This window comes from Cryptomeria japonica, chromosome 1 (assembly GCF_030272615.1).
Source record: "Cryptomeria japonica chromosome 1, Sugi_1.0, whole genome shotgun sequence".
NCBI lineage: Eukaryota > Viridiplantae > Streptophyta > Pinopsida > Cupressales > Cupressaceae > Cryptomeria > Cryptomeria japonica.
The window spans coordinates 498,395,391-498,412,895 of NC_081405.1; the positions used below are offsets into that span (position 1 = coordinate 498,395,391).

The 17,505-nt window shown below is 36.1% G+C and overlaps 1 protein-coding gene across 4 annotated transcripts in view; it reads left to right on the forward strand.

The window, feature by feature from the left end:
* Positions 1–3,079: 3,079 nt before the first annotated feature.
* The window catches only part of LOC131073516 (receptor-like serine/threonine-protein kinase At1g78530), an 89,252-nt gene continuing 74,826 nt past the window's right edge, over positions 3,080–17,505 (forward strand). For 2 of the 4 annotated variants that reach the window (XR_009112893.2, XM_058009958.2), the window contains exon 1: positions 3,080–3,424. The gene's annotated coding sequence lies outside the window, so the exon portion shown is untranslated. The remainder of the gene's footprint in view (positions 3,425–17,505) is intronic. The other 2 variants (XM_058009957.2, XM_058009960.2) reach the window with 2 other exon arrangements.

A 17,505-nucleotide genomic window follows, 5' to 3' on the forward strand; every position in this document is an offset into this window, starting at 1 on the left:
AGCTGTAAACACTTTTTTAACAAACCCGTGGTATGATGAAGAGTGTAAAGATGTCAAGAGATAATTGAAAGAGAAAGGGGTGAACAAAGAAAATGACAAACTAATAAAACAAAAAAGAAAGGTATGTAAATGCAAGAAGAAAAGAGCTAATTTCTCTTAGAAGACGAAATCCAGGTTTTTTTGGAGGGAATTACAACGAAGAAGAAAATGGTTTGAAAATAATATCACATATGCCTAATGGTTAGAGTATGCGAGGATCCTTTATGAACAGGTCTAAGAGAAAGAATCTCCTCCCACAGTTAGCACATCAATGAAGATCTTCTCGGTAGAAAATCTTAAACAAGGAATAGAGAATTTAGCAAGTGGTAAAGTGTAAGACACAAATGGTTTGTAGGTTAAGTTTTTAAAATGGGGAGTTGAGACCCTTACGCCCCACATCGAAAGAATGTTCAATGACATCACTCATGATGGCTTTCTAGTTGAGTGGACGACTAGTGTCATCATCCCTCTCTATAAAATCAGAGATGTCAATAAATAATTCATCTATCACACTATTATGGCAAATTATCTTCTTGGAAATGTTTTTGGGAGCATGATGGATCATATATGAGGTTGGGATGTAAGTGAACACCACAAGACCAAAGTCATGGCTTTTTCACTATAAAGGAAAGATAAATAAGAAAAAATTCTTTTTGAAATACCTTGGGATTGATTTTCACCACATTGGGAGACTTGTAGAGCAAAAATGACACAAGTAGGATGAAAAAGCTTCTTTTTTACTCTAAAACAAGTATAGGAAAGCTAAACTTTGGGATCGGAAAACCAAGAAAATCCTTTTTGATTTGTTGGCCATGGTAACTTCCCTTTATATGTGTGAAGTATGGGGAAGCAACATGTCAAATCACAAATAGATATAGTTCTAGAAAGAATCCAAAAGTATCTAATTGCAAGAAGTGTCAAAGTCAAAAGCATGATCCCTTATGAGATTCTTTTGGTTGAAGTAAGAACTTTATAGTTGGAGGCATTAATGGTAACTCCCAATTATTAAACTATCTAAAGAAGGTTGAAAACATGGATAACCATCACTGGCTCAAAATGTTTGGGGAGGAGGAATTATGTTGTAGGAGGAAAACATGAATGAAGCAGAACAACAAATGGTTGAATATGTGAGACATTGATTTGCATGAGTGTCCTAATGCCAATGTGGAAACAAAAAAATATGAGGCAAAAAGATTCAGTATTTGCCTTGTGAAAAAAGCAAATCGGGTGGAAGAAGGCTTACCCAACTGGAGAACACAATGAAAAAACATATTTAGGAGTGGCTATTAAGGGAAAAACAAGGTTTTTAATTTTGTAGTCGAGTACTAGATCAGATCATCTTAGGTGCAAGATTGACAAATGGACTGTAGCTAAGGAAGTTTGGGAAGAGACAACTTGCTTTCTATAGTAAGGTGATGGTTGAGATGAGATGACACTTTATCATAGAGTGCATAGCTTAAAAGGATATTCTTACTTAGTATGAAAACAACCTAAAAGTTGGTAGCCTATGTTAGCTATATGAGGAAGCAAAGATCACCAAAATATCTAGCTTCTTGGTCAAGATTCATGGTAGGAGATTTGACGTCAAAAGAAATTTGAAGATAACTTATAATTGTGGTTCTTGGTCCCTTTAGGCTGCTTGATCTTATTGACGTTATTAGCATCTTTCCTTTCATTTCATTTCACTTGTAAAGTTTTCAAAGTGGGAAACTTGAGGAACGGGAGGACTTTTGATCCCTTTTCTTTCATCATTCGGCCCTACCATGAAAGGATGCAAAAGGTTATTTAGTAATTCTAACCTATTTTCTTCAAAGTTAATCAATATAAACAATGAAACACAACCTATGCCGTGTGACGACGAATTTTATTTGTCAACAACAGAAAAACAATTTAGGCTTCGGAAATAGACATCAAACGCTTCAAGAATACCACACGAGCCCGTCAACGTAATTAATAACAATAGTTAGGAAGTGTATGTGCACGTGGTCTAATACCAGTTTTGGAAATATGAGTGTTTGAACTGATGATATGTTTGAAGTTTTAGAGATGGAAATTAGGTTTTATTAGAAAAAAAAATATTAATTTAAAAATTTAATATTGTGTTTGATTTTTTTTTAATTATAGAAATAGAGCTGTGGTGGTGATTTTATTTAATGATTTATTAGTGAAAATTTGTTAGTGGTGAAAAATTAAGTTTAGATTGTGGCTTTATGAAGAGTTTATTTAAAATTTTTTAGTAAGGGGTGTTGAAATTTTTAAGAGTTTTGATAATTAGGAGGTTTCATGAAATTTAAAACAAAATATAATATTAATTTTTTATCTTATATTTTTATAATTTTATGTAACAAAAATATTATGAAATTGATTGGAAAAATTTCTAATCGAATTTTAAAAAACTATTAAAAATATAAAAGCAAAATAATAAGGGTTCTCATGTGAACAAAGTAAATTAAAGATTGGTCAAAAGAAAACGTATATGTCAAAAGTCCAATCTCATATGGAAACATGAAGAAAATGTACACATAAGAACATAAATTAAGGGGAAAGCAAAAGTGTTAAGAAGACTATATTATATTATTTAAGATATAAGACTTATAGATAGACAATTAGTAAGAAAGAATGATAAATGAAATATGCCTATTTTAAGAAGATGTTGACTAAAGACACCTCATTATGGAATGCTCCATCTATAATGACATATATATTAAATATAAAGAAAACATTATTTAAAAAAAATTAAACTTAATAAACTACAATCTTGATTTTTTAACCTTGATTCAAAATTAAATTTTTTTTTTCTTTTAAAACTATCTTAAAATTATCTATTAATCTCATAAACTGCTTAATCTTATAAACATTATTAAAATCTTCTAATTTATATATTTTTTTCTAAATTAAACTCCAAATTATCTTATAATAATAATCCATTCTAAAACTTGCATGTGACCGTTTCCTTATAGAAAAAGGCATAATCCTGGCACTGTGACAACTTTTCTATTGAAGCGAACCCACAAATACAGTCATAATCGAAAACAGATACTTCGCTGACAATAACCAACCCCGCCAGTCCTTTATGGGTTGGTGGTTGTAGCGTTATGAAGTCGGACAAATAATGAATGCAGCATGCAACCCGCTTTACCACTTAAAGCATTTATGATATTTGCTTTCTCGCCGACCACGTCTGTGTCTAATCAAATCATTGATACACGGGCTTTCTGTTCAAATTCATAAATTGGGCTCGTTTTTTCTAATCTATCGAAGAACGATTTTGATTTGGGAGTTCCTTGTGAATGCATGTTTATTTGGATGTTAGCTGCATGCAGTTGTTGGATGAAGATTTCTTTTGATCCCTCCTTGAGTTGTGAGCAATTTTACTTTGCACCAGGTAGTTTACAACTCCGATTCTCTTCTCTATGCATTTTCTGCTGGTCCACATTGCACATTCAGTATATCCAGTTTTCCAGACTGTTCATTCCATCGCGTTGAATCCACGAATAAATGTTGTTTCAGTTTTTTTCCAGGCCTTAAAATGCTAGTGAGAATGGATTTACGGATTACCTGTGGTTCATTTTTAATAACACATCTATTGCTTCTCAATCCGTCGTCAGTCGGTTATGATAAGTGATTTTGGGACTATTTGTGATTCATTTCTAATAACTAGACATCTTCTGTGAAGGAGAAAAGTGTTTACTTTCTCTGCCTATCATCAGATTGAAATTGGAAAGATCTAGTCATTAAAAATCAAACGTAGGAAATATGGAAGTCCAGTTTTACAAGAAATCTTGTTGGTATCAAGTAAAAACATGTTTAAACCTTGTGTCATGAGACAGAGTATCTCACTAGGTGCTGATGGTGTGGATGTATGCTTTGTGCCCAATTTTTAATTTTTTTCTAATAAACAGTCTGCTTGGGTACTAGTTTCATGTTCTGCAGTGGTGATTCCTTTGTTGGGAACTTGGGAGAGACCATAATAAATCAGAAAACACGTACTACCCTATTGAAGATCCCTTCCCTGTGGATTTATATTTGAGAGTAAAATGATTTGATTTTGGGTTTTACTTTCTTCGAATGTTTGTAGAAATGCCGCCACATATTTTTCAACAAGTCATTTGTCATTGTCCCTTAAAAGTGTTTAGCATGTCTTCTACAATTTGAACTCGACAAATAATTGCAGGAGCCAAGTCCATTTTCTCATAATGAGCTAAACAAGCCTTTTAGCCAATGGAGAAATCCAAGAATAATCACCTTGCTTTGACAACAATACTGACAAACGATAGAGAGGCATCCTCAAGGTTGAAATCCAGAGAAATGATAAGAATTCTTGTCTTAAACATGATTAGAGGTAGAAGTTTCAAAGAGATGATTGGTGGTTGTCAGAATATCCAATTCATTTATTGGAGCACGACAGATCAATTCAAGCAATTGCTTAGATTTTAGTGCTTATGCACAATGAAAAACTCAAAGCCCTCAACAGAAAGGTAAGAGAGAAAATTTACATACAGCAAAGACAAACACAGACGAGCTAAAAAGCTGAATACTAAACTCAGTCCTATGTACAAGATTGAATCTCATCAATTACTCCCTACCAAGAGAAACTTCTCCCCAACTTCTACGTTAGATAATGAAAGTGTTTCATTAAAGTGTTCTGAAAGAACCTCTTAGTTCATGTTACTAGACTCGACCAAGGTGAATAATGGTTTGCTTCTTCCAATTGGTCCGAGTCTGAACATCAAGAAAAGTATCCTTAGCCAACATTTGTTCAAAATTTGAAATGATAGCCTTAGGATGAGTGATGGAAGCATCCTCCTACAAGTGAAATGCCTTGTACAACTTGAGATGAAACACATTGAAAACTTCAAAGGTGCCAGAGTTAAGCTCAAAGATCTAGCAGAACTCATTGAGCTTGGTTTCTTGGAGAATAGTTCAAGGCCCATGTGTGATGTATATCATCTGGTGAAGTAGTTTTATTTATCCAACTCAATCTAAGCATGATCATCAACTTGGAAAAAGATGAAGTATTCAATGAGGATTGTGAAGTGTCTTGAATTTGATTGGAGAGTGCTCTAAAATCTGGTATGAAGGTTGAAAACATTCACTTGAAGGAAGAATTTTTTCCAATAGTTTTTTGCTAGTGGGGTATTCTAAAGTTGGAAGAGCAACTAGAATCTGATATGAGACTTCAAAAGGAGAATGCCTTGTAGCAACATGGGTAGCTCAGTTAATAGCTATGCTGAATAACATGAAGATAGTTCCAATTCTTATATTGCTGATGGTAAATGCAGAGAGCATGGACTAATGTGCAATATAAAACCTCTGTAGGGGCAACACTCTAAAAATGAAAAGGACAGGAGAAATGTGAGAGACAACCAAAAAGTTTCCACAATGATCATCAAGACTCCTTCAGGAAGTACAAGTCATGATCTGAAATAATAGTGCGTGGTAGCCTAAAATTGCTACGAAATGGCTAAAAGATAAAATGAGAAACCTTCAATCTAAGCTTCTGATTTGAAAGTTTAGATTGACTGCAAAGTGAAAACTGATGAATGTCAAACTCAACTTGCTCCTGCTATGAAGGTCAACAAACACACAATTAAAGGTGTTTTATGGTCTCGAAGCTTGTCTAGGGGATTATGTTTTGTGACTAATTGCACTCATTATGTTCTTTCTTTGGCACCACTAAAGAGGGAAAAACTCAAGAAGTATTTATTGAGTTGTACCTTCCCCTCTTTGAGCAACTACTTGATTTGGTGCTTTATTTGAGACTCTGTTAATGCAGTGCAATAAGGCGGGCGATTGGACAATTGAGAACTTGGTCCAAACTCATTAAATTGTTGAATGGACCTCAAAGGAAGAAGTCTTTTTGGCTTCTAAAAACTGAATATCTTTTAATGAGATTTGAATTCTTTAGCTAGGAGCTTGTTAGAATAATTGGCGATTTGGCAATATCAAAATGATGCAAATGAGTAAGAAACTTTAGAAATTAGCTTGTTTGATGGTTGTTCTACTAGAGAAAAAAGGTCAAATGGGGGGGAAAAGTGAGTTTTTTCTTGGCAATGAAAGAGTATAATAAAAAAAAACAATTGGAAGGAAAAGGATATATTCCTATGTTACACCAAGTTTCTGGGATGAAGACGATGAGGGATGGCTATTAATAATGTAAGGAAAATAAAAAATTATAGGAATTTCAAATATTCATATGAGAACATGATAAAGCATTTATTTACTTTATAGAACCGTACTACATAACATTAGAATTGGATTGAGATTTCACATGAGAGTAGACAAACAAATTAATAAAATTTAATTGCTTTCATTGTCAATGTGCATGTATATTATATAAAAATTACAACAAAATGTCCAAAGGCTGCAAATTCGAACTACAAAATGATGAAAATATAAAAAATCTGCCACTTCATTTTATCAGCATTCACTAACACTACACCAAAATTGGAGTCTAGATTTGAGTCACTAATACTACGAGGGTGTGATTCATCCAATGGAACCCCAGCCTACACTTCTTGTGTTTCCTCATCAACTTTTGTGCCATGTTTGGGATCAACATACTAACATCTAGTTGGACTTTAACTATATCTAAGAGTCTATTGATCCTGAAGTTGCAAGGTACTACACACAACCCAACTTCTCCATTCGTTAAGAGGTAAGCCAATTTCTCTTGATTAACTAGATGAATCAATTTGTGGACTAGTTCCTCTTTACAATAGAGTAATTGGTAACCTTTGAAATGAGGCAAGTGACAAGTATCCTCAACTTTGGGTCATCCTTGCTATGCCACATCCATTATTCAATAGGTTCAATTTGAGCTAATGTAGCTCCATTTGTCCTTGTCTTTGGTTTGTTGAATGTTGGACTGCGAAGATTGACAAAGGCCAACCACTATATTCAAAGTAAAGTAGACTCCTCATTAGGATGCATCTTTTGAAGGGCCTTAATGAGCCCTTCTTTCACCTCTTCACCATGAGATGGGAGCACTCTTCTAGGCCTTGCATTATACCATTTGAGATATAGAGCATAGATTACCATATGAAGCAGGGTATTCATAGTGTTCCACCATTGCATTACAATGGGCTTAATATGCTCCTCATAAAATCTCAAATTAGGACCCCTACTATGAATGGATTGCTTCATTTGCCCAAGCATGCTCTCAATTGTCTCATAAATATTTCCAAGGCTAGGAGAGTTTGTATCAGCCTATCTTATGACCCACATAACAAGTGAGATGGAGTAAACATATCGGCAAACAAGTTACAAACATTAAAATCTCAAAAAAAGATTAAGACTCAAATGACAGAGTGAATGCTATTACAAAGAATGAAAATAATGTACAAGTTCAAAACATCAATAAATCAACAATTTAATAATTTAATAATAAAATCAGCACTTTCTCACCTCGCTGTGGACAACTAATAATTGTCAAGGATAATTTGTTTCCTACTTTTTCCTTCAGTCGTGCTCACCTCTAATCATTTGCCCCTCTAGATTAACCATCATTAATTGTAGAGGCTACTGCACCTTAAGCACCCTCTCTAACAAAATAAAGTAGCAATCATATCTATTATTGCTACCCATAAATTTTTAAACTTCGGTAGGGAGTAAATCCTTATTGACTCTTCTCCTTTCCCTCCCTTGTCGTGGCTTGTTCGAGTTTCTTAACCTCTGTCGTGGGATTCTTAGCCTTTAGAACCGCCCGATCACTTGACCAACTTAGGGAAGTCTGCATAAAGTCGACTCCCTTAGGAAGTTGGACTTGCGGTTGCTTTCGAAAGAGTTTGATGGCTGTAAGCTTGCCCGAGCTCCCGACTTTCCGGCATCCCTCGTGTTGTGATTAATGTTGAGCTTCCCTGAGATTTTAAGGGACATCTTTGATTCCAAGTAAGGACATTCCAGTGATGTAATTTCAAGCTATTTCAGTATCTTGTCGGGGTGACAACATGAGTTATGGTAAATGTAGGTCATGCTTGGGTGCCGCTAGAATTAAATGAGTCTGTCAGACTGGTAAGAGTAACGGCTTCTTGCCTTTCTCCTCTCTGCCTCGTCCATTGCCACGTCATGTACTGCTTCCAAGGAATAAATCAAGGGAAGATTTCCGAAGTACCATCATTAATGGCCATTAAACAACCAAGGATACGAAAAAGGCGTTACTATGTTTTGATGATGCCATATTTTTGCAGAGAACATTAAAGATAGCTGAAGGAGGAAATTGTCATGATTTTGCATGTATCAGAATGGTTTTGCCTCATGACGGTGAGCTGCCGTTTCACAACCCAAATTTGAATTGGCCGGAGAAAGAGCAGGAGGATATAGTCCGACAGTTACGGTCTTTTGCATGGAAAGCACAAACTGATTTCAGCGAATATAGGAAGACCGCCACCATATTTGATAAGATTGCAGAACAAGCTGAAAATTACGAACAACACTTACAGGGCGAGCTCGCAGCAGGAAGGAACCTGAATAATTAACTTTGATAAAATGGTGCTCCAAGCTAAGAAAGGTCCTGTGGTACAACCAGATGTTGAGACATTGCAGGGACATATTCTTTTGGACCTGTCTGACTTTTTCCGAGCTATTGTTTTTGATGAGGAAGAATTTGAAGATATCCCGTTGACGTTAATTGAAGAAGAAGAGAAGGCAGATGAAATCGTTAGACGGATTGTAGAGCAAAATTCGATGCTTGATGCTGGATCCTGAGTCCAATGACTTTATAGTCCTATTTTTTGTGAAACGGTCTATATTTTGATGTTGCTCTATAGAATTTCTGTTTTGAAACGGTCGCTTTCAAGATCGTTACTTTGGTAACCGTTTCTTGAAAACGGAAAAGACAGGGGTTAGTAGTTATAAATAAGTAGATTAGTTGATCTTGAAGGATCTTTTTGGGCAAACTTTGTTTTACTCTTAAGAACAAACTTCTTTAAGTATATTTCTGTTTTACTGTTTTGAATATAGAAAATTTGCTGGTGGCTTCAGATATTCGTAATCTTTGAATTATGGTGTGTGAATGCTTTCTGTTCTTTTGAATGGTTATTAGTGGATGCATCTATATTTGAGATGGTGAATGGTTTTAGTTTTCTATTGCTGCAAAAATATTGTCTTTGAATGGTATTTTGTAGCGACCTAGTTGTTTCAAAATCTTGGAAATTCTAAAAAAAGTATTTGTAATTCATGCATGCCTTTTCAAAGCTTTCTAGTTAAAAGCTCTTTCCTTATTCGCTTTCTGGTTAAAAGCATTTCAGTTAATTTCTATTCACTGAATATCATCCGAAGGTAGCTGCCACCTTGTAAAATAAGCAGAGAATCAGTGAGTAATTAGTTTATTTAGACTGGTTCAACTGTGGTTACATTTGTCACCTTTGTGGGCGTGAGAATATAGAGTTAGGTGATAAATCCGTTAACCAACAAGTATCCATAGGCTTGAGGAATTCCTTTTTCAAAAAAGTCTTGAACAAAGCAAGTGAAGTTTGATAGTTGCAAATTTTCATTTGTATGTCTCTAACTTCCGCCACTAATACCTTCAACCAATCTATGTTTCGAAATTAATTTTAATGTCTTTCAATGCATGAATACAACATGGCAGTTAAAAAAGGATCTTGTAAGCACCTTCTACCATTAAGCCAACTAACTTGCATACATGGGTTGAATGGTCACCACTTGTACAATACTAGAGGGCCTAACCTCTTTTGTGGCATCCTTCAAAATCTAAAACTGGGAGTTTGCATCCTTTGTCTTCCCTAAATGGTAAATAAATTTAAGAAAAGAAGAGCTAGTTGAATATGTGACGATGATATTAATAAGTAGCCAATATTTAATATCTATCTAACCGTTGATGATGATGGAGTAGCCATTCTTTATCCAAGTTTGCTTCATTTCCTTATCATTGCACTCATCTTAGAATACTCTCTATCAAAGGGTGTGGTGGGTAGCTTATGCTCTTTAGGGGGCACAAATGAGGAACCAACAACAATTGCATCTTTGAGCATTTGTTTTAAAATAAGGAGAACATGCCACATGAAATGATATGGCATGGTGAAAGAAAATTTAGCAATAGAAGACTTAACTTCTGGTGATTTAATATCAAACATCCTTGCAGCACTAGTAGCCCTTTCTTTCCCTTGGTAGAACCCTACCCCTTTTGACTTTCACATCTATGCTTTGGGTAGGCAGTGACATAATAGTTTACATGCTTTTATTGGCATTCTGTTATTTCTTGCCTCACCCTTCATGTACAACTTAGTCACCTTGGCCTTCTCAGCTAGGGTTATTTTTTCCCAATCTTTTAGCCCTTGTCCAATTATGCACAAAAGTTGTGAGTAAACCCTTATGTTACTGCCCTTATAGTAAATGTTGCGCAACTAACATACCCCAATTTTCTTTTTCTTGTCTTTGTTTATGGCTGTTGCAAATTGTAAAAGACGTTTTAAAATTAAATGGGCCTTTTGCATGAGTTTTGAGGAAGTCAAAAGGGAATTTAAATAGCTTATTTGAACTCATAGTCCCCGCAATACTCCCACTTAGAAGAACCTACAATAGTTCTTCTACAACCTCTTTGTTGAATTTGAACCTCGTCACCCTCACTACTAGTATTTTTGGTTGAAAATTTAAAACATAGCTGCAAGTGCAAACATAAAACAAAAACGAACAAAAAATGTTCCCTAAACATTTGAAATTTTGAAATAAAAAATACATTGTGCAAATAAGTTTGATTCTTCCTTTTAGCTGTTTTATAAGGCCGGAACAAAACCCCATCCTTTTTTTTTCACAATTTTATGTTTTTTTAAAAAAATTGCTTTTTATGCTGGTTGGGTTGTAGGGGAAGGATATCCCTCGATCATCTTGGAGATGACTAACTATCCCTTGTTGTCTCCTCAAATTTAGCCTTTTTGGAAACATTTCTGATTTTTGCTAGAAATCGGATATGGAGTGGGGTCATATCTAACTCACTTTCGCATCTTTGAATGCCCCTTTTAGAGTATGGGTCCAAAAATGTAGGGGATGTTTCCATGGGGTACATGGGATATTCATAGAATCCCAAGCCTTTTTGGAAGTTGAAGGGACTATCATGAAGGAAGAGGAATTTGAAAAAATGCATTTTGGAATGCGAAACTATGCTCATGTAGAAGGAATTTTCTAGTCCAAAAATGCCATGGTGAACTTGAATTTGTCACTTCTTATAATCATTCACCTCTTCCCATGATGAATTTGCCACTTCATCGGCCTTCTTTAACCTTAAGTCTTTTGAAAGTCATAACATGTGCATATGGACTCGAAACATGGTGTTTTTTTTCTAAATTGCCTAACTTTTCAAGAGGATTCCAAATATACAACCCAGGCGTTGTAATGTGTTTCCATGTAAAGGTCCGGCCCAGGATTAAGGATGCCGACCAGGATTAAAGATATCTGCGGTTTCTTTTAACTAACAATAAACAAAGCAGCATTTGAATGTGAAGGGATGCATCCCTTGCGATGTGAAAGGGTGTACCTCCCTCCTATTTGAATGAATAAAAGGGAGAACAATTCATCCAAAAAGGTATCAGTTGATCATCGATTCAGAAATCAGTTGAGAACCAATTGAGGAATTATTAGAATAAAAAGTTAGAGCAGCAATTAATATATTTCAGAATTGAGTTATTGCAGCCATTTGAGAATAAATCTGTTAATTCATCAAGAGGTATTTAGTTAGAAATAGTCTATTAAATCTCCTTGAGAAATCAGTTTTGAATTTGTTAAGTGTCTTGCAAATAGGAAGGATGGTCAGCCTTCCGAGTTCACGAGGGATGGCCCCCCTTTCATGCTCTTATCAAGTTGAATCAGAGGTGGAAGGACGGCCAGCCTTACATGCTCTTGGCCTTAATCAAGGACAACTAACCTCCAAGGTGGAATGAAGGGTGGAAGGGCGACCCAACTTCCATGCTCTTGGCAAGTCAAGGATGACTAGCCTTGGAAATTGTCGGTTTGCAAGCATTTCCAATAAATTCATGATCTATTTTTCTATGAGGATTATGCTATGACCCAAATATTAGTGATTTTATGATTTATTGATCTAAAATTCTAAATATTAAATGATGCTTTGATGTATTGATTTGAATATATCATAAATTATTGATACAATATTTTTTTTTGATTGGTGAAACGGAGATCACCCTGGCAGTGGCATTAACACAACAACAATTCAAAATTGTGAGCCCACTAGGACAGTGAAGGCAAGCCTGCGCTCATAGTAGCCCAGTGGGATTTGAACCTTGGTGGCACCATTAACAATGCTAACCAATACACTGTGGGATGAACCCCTATTGATACTTAATATCACTAATATCAGTTTTTAGTGATTAATACTGTTTGTAGCTGTAAAACCAAGAATATCCCAATAGGGATCATTACAATTGGTCTCAGAGCTTTGATCCTGCCAACTTGCAGATCAAAGGGAAGTACATGCAATTCAATGGGCCTTGGAAAGAGAAAAGAGGAAACTAGAGGCAAGTAGCAACCTGATTAAAGGTAATAAAATGGGCGATCATAAGTTTTCTCTAGGAAAAGAATTAAGGGCTTTTATGGAGAAACATGAATATACAACACAATTGCCTCTCCAAACACTTCAAAACATGAACAATACTCTTAGGCCTAACCAAATCAAGGGAAGAGCTATTAATTCCAACCATTCTGAGAATAATAGAACCCCACTAAGATCATTACCTAGATTAAGTAGGCCTACATTCTTACCTAGAGAAGAGTAGCCAAGAGAAGAAGAATAACCTGATATTGTAGCAAATGGTGTTGATGAATGCGTAGAAGTATTTGAAGAATAGACCCTGACCTTAGAAGACATTCCATTTAGAGAATGTTATGATGTAGGGACAAGAAATACCTCAAGGAGAGACAAAAGGCAGCCCAACAAAGAGTGAGTAAGATGACTCTTCCCAATTTTGATCGATTAGGGAAGGTCATTGCGTGAGCATGGATCCAAAAACTTGACACATTTTTTTCTCTTAGCCCCATGATGGAAGAAGATGCTATTAAATTTGCCATTCTACACTTAGAGGGAATTGCACATGATTAGTGACACCATGGAATTGCTTCACAAGGGCATCAAAATGTGGTAGCATGTGACAAATTTACACAAACTTATAGATTAATTTGATTAGAGGCATCTTGAAAGACATTTCAAAGAGTTGACACGATTAAAGTAACAAGGTTCGGCGGAGGATTATGTGGCAGAATTCCAAAGAATTTTAGTCATGGTGCTTAATGTTATCGAGGGAAGGCTCACATACCAATTTATTGAGGGATTAACGGAGTGACTCAGTGGCTTGGTGGGCGCTCTTGATCCTACATCCCTACAAGATGCAATTCAAAAGGCATTAAGGCTAGAAGTTACAACAACTAAGGACAAGACCTATTCCAAGAATATACAATTAGGGCCACGTAAGCAACCCTCTTACAAGAGAAATTGGCAACCAAAGACATTGCCTCCTCAATCCAACATAATGGAGGAAGCCAAGAGAGAGCTTAAGAAGAAAGGGTTGTGTTATGCTTGTAAGGAAAAATGGAAATCAAGTCATCAATGTTCAAAACGGGGACAAGTACACAACTTAGAAGCAATGATGGATGAGGAAATGGACAAAGAAAATTTTGAAACCAAAAGAAAGAAGATTAAACAAGATGAAGAATTTTCAAGTGGTACATTGGCCATAGTTTCAGGGGCACCCAAGTATCACCCCTTTGAAATTCGTAGTGTTTTACAAGTACAAAAGCTGATTGTCTTAGTGGATAGTGGTGCTACACATAAGGTTTAGTAGTGAGGATGAAGTTAAAAGCTGAAAATTTTGAATAATTTAAGGTAGTCATGGCAGATGGATTCACTACTTTTTGCACGCAAAATTCAACAACTAAGCATCACCTTGGGGAGACATCAAATAAGTGAAGATTTCTATGCAGTGAAAATGAGAGATATGGATGTGGTTTTGGACATCCAATGGCTAAATTCCTTAGGAAGATATTATCAAGACTTTCAAAAGATGGAACTATGTTTCGAACACAATGGCCAAGAAGTAATTCTCCAAGGCCTATTGGATGGGTCTCCAAGGCTTTTGTCATCACAAAGGATGGAATGGGCTCTTAGGCATGGGCAAGTAGAGTGGGCGACACAATGTATGATCCTTGATAGATCTTCATCCAAAGGAGGGAAGACAATACATTGATATTCAATGTATTCTAGACAAGTATAAGAAATCTTTTAGTGATGTTCCATCAGGACTACCTCCCAAGAGGGGTTTTGAACATACAATTAAACTAGAAGGGGCAAAACTTGTCATTATCACACCTTATCGTCACCCAAAGAAATATAAGGAAGAAACTGAAAAAACAATTAGGGAGTTACTTGAGATGGGGCATATACAACCTAGTTCTAGCCCCTTTGCTTCTTCCATAGTGAGTTAGAAAAAGATGGCACTATGAGGATGTGTGTAGATTATAGGGCTCTTAATAAAAAATCTATCAAGAATTGATATCCCATCCCTAGTATTGTGACGTTTTCACTCATCGCCCCATTGCAAATGGGGACCCCCACTTTTTGCTTTCTGGCATAGTTGTTTTAGTTGGTTGTCTAGTGTGGCAGTAGTTTCTTTAGTAATTGACCTCTTGCTAGTGATAGATGCAGTGCCTTTGATTGTTAGGAAGTAATCAAGTAAGGTAGTCTAGCAGTGGGTAGGTTCCCTTCTAGACTAGTTTGGGGTCTTCTTAGCTCTAAGTGCTGAAGTGATAGGTGCCATCCAAGTGATAGATGGAGGTCAAGGTAGTCTTTGAGTGATGCTTCACAATGCAACTTCCTGATCAGGTCAAGGTTTGAGTCTTAAGTGTGATGAGTAGTCAAGCAGGCAAGTGGATTTCCTTAGTTTAGAACTTAGAAGTGAGGATCAATCAAGGAGAGATGAGCAATCAATTTAGATGAAGTGTTTGATGAAGATCAACCAAGGTTTAAGAGGTGATGGAGGAGGAAGAAACACCAAGTCGATCTTATGAGCAAGTTATTCTATACTTGGTGAATGCAATGACAATCAATAACTTGGAGAAGTCAGTGAAAAATTCCACTTCCACTTCCACTTCCAATTCACCCTCAAAAGCCCAAACTTCCTTGTAAACTTCCACTTCACCTCCAAAAGACGGACCGTCATGAGCACACTTCCATTTACCCCTCAAAAGCTCAACCATCTTGGCAGACTTCCACTTCCCTCCAAAATCCCTGGCCATCATGATCATTTTCCTTTGCATGACCAAATCCACAGCCAAGGAAGAAAACTTCCTTTACCTGCTAAAATCCACGGCTGGAGGGTGGAAGACAGACTTGAAGTGAGTAAAATCAGACCTGAAATCAGTAAATTCAGACATGAGATCAGAAGTCAAAATATCATTTCCCAAGTGAAAATCAGTCATTTCCAGATCAAAGTGAAGGTTTGAAGGCAAGATTTAGGACAATGTGGAGCACTCTATTTACATAGTTCTTGATTTATATTCATGCTCTTTTCAGGTTGAAGCCAGAAGTACAACACATGAAAGGGAGCAAGTGAGGATGCTACAACAATGAAGGGGTTGAGGAGATTCAATCACATGGAGAGATCACACTTGCAACATCAAAGAAGACAACAAACCCTAATTAGGCTTTCTATCTTTCAATCTTGTCCTTTGATGTGGATTTGATCCTAGGCATTCAATTGTATTGAGAGCACTATAAAAGGCTCCATTCTCTCACTTGTAAAGGTTAATAGTTAATAGTGGATCAATAGTTAATAGATGTTAGATAGCAAGCAATTAGCAGTTAGAAGTAGAATAGGAGGAGAAGGCTGAAATTGTTGCCAAGCTTGTAAATAAACATCCTTTTCATTGAAGCCATGGTGGAATGTGTTGTTTCTTCTACATATTGCATGATTTCTTGTTGTATCCTCGTGTTAGATGAAGTTCATTAATTGTGATGGAGTAGCGTGTGGATGTTGATAATTCCTTAGTTCATACTATTTGTGGTTGGATGATTTTCAATTACAGTGCATAGTTAGCCCGAACATTAAAATGTGCTAAGTTCAATCATGGATATGTTTATTCAAGTTGCACTAGTGTATTGGGTATTTGGGTGAATGATTCATGATATGAAAACCCTTCAATTCCCTTGGAAGATTGCATCAGTTTTCTAGAGTTGTTGGCGACATGGTGAAGCAAATCTTGGTTAAGGAATGTGTCCATCTGTTGTGACGTTTTCACACATCGCCCCATTGCAAATGGGGACCCTTGCTTTTTGCTTTTTAGGGTTTGTTTTCTAGGTCTTTTAGGGTTTTGTTAGTTAGCCTTTGCATTTTGAGTGCTGTCGGGGAGATCAATAGGATAGCAAGTCCGGCTTGAGTGATGTCCTGATCTTGAAATTTGGCTAAGTCTGGAATGTCCTGATCCTGAATTTGACTAAGTCTGGAAACTGAAAATCCTCCAAAAACTAGATTTTGCAATATAACTCCTGGAGGTCTGAAACCACTCTCAAACATCCTGAAAGTATATATGGAATATAACTTAAAGTATAAGAAAGAAGAAACATTATATTCCATAAAAATTATCCTGATAGAGAGTTCACAAAGTCAAATTTCGCTCCTGTCCTTCATTGAGGATCCAAAGCGAAATTCGCTCCAGTCCCTCTCCAAGGGACCAAGGCAAAGCGCTCCTGTCCCTCACCAAGGGACCAGGGCAAAAAGACTTATTTGAGTCATTCCTGACCTTGTTTGGTCAAATTGGAACGTCAAAGGCATGGTGAAGGACGAAATGAGCATGATAGAGCATCCAGACTTGATCAAAGACAATGAAATGATGAAGTTTTTGCCTAGAAGGTCAAATTCGCTCCTGTCCCTCTCCAAGGGACCAGAGCGAAGTTATCAACATTCATTATTTTTTTGCCTTATTTTAGCAAATCGCACTAGATGCCAAGTTCGCTAAAAAGCTTCGAAATATTTAAATTTTTTTAATTAAATTGGCATTTAATGAAAAACACATAGCATTTAATAATTAATTTTAAGCCTTGGAAAATCGTTTTTTTAATTAATTGAGGCATTTGAAATTAATTATTATTAAATTAAAATTAAAAGATGAAGCGCTTGAGGTATTATTTTTATTCATTTTATCAAGTCGGCCTCTTCTTTTTTTAATTTTATTTATTTTTGCCTTTACTTGCAAGGTCGGCCTCATGGGTAAGTGGAAGGTGAGCGCTCTATATATTGGAGGTGTTTTTTCACAATTCAAATCATTCTTGCATTATCTCTCATGCGAACTTGAAGAGCAATTTGAAGAGGGCGAAATTCATCTTGAAGGCTATTGGAGAGGAGAATTTCTTGCTAGATTGGAGGATAATTTCCAGATTTTTGAAGACATTTGAAGGTGAATTTCCAAATCTTGAAGAAGCTAAAGGTGGTGGAGTTAGATGCTTGTGAA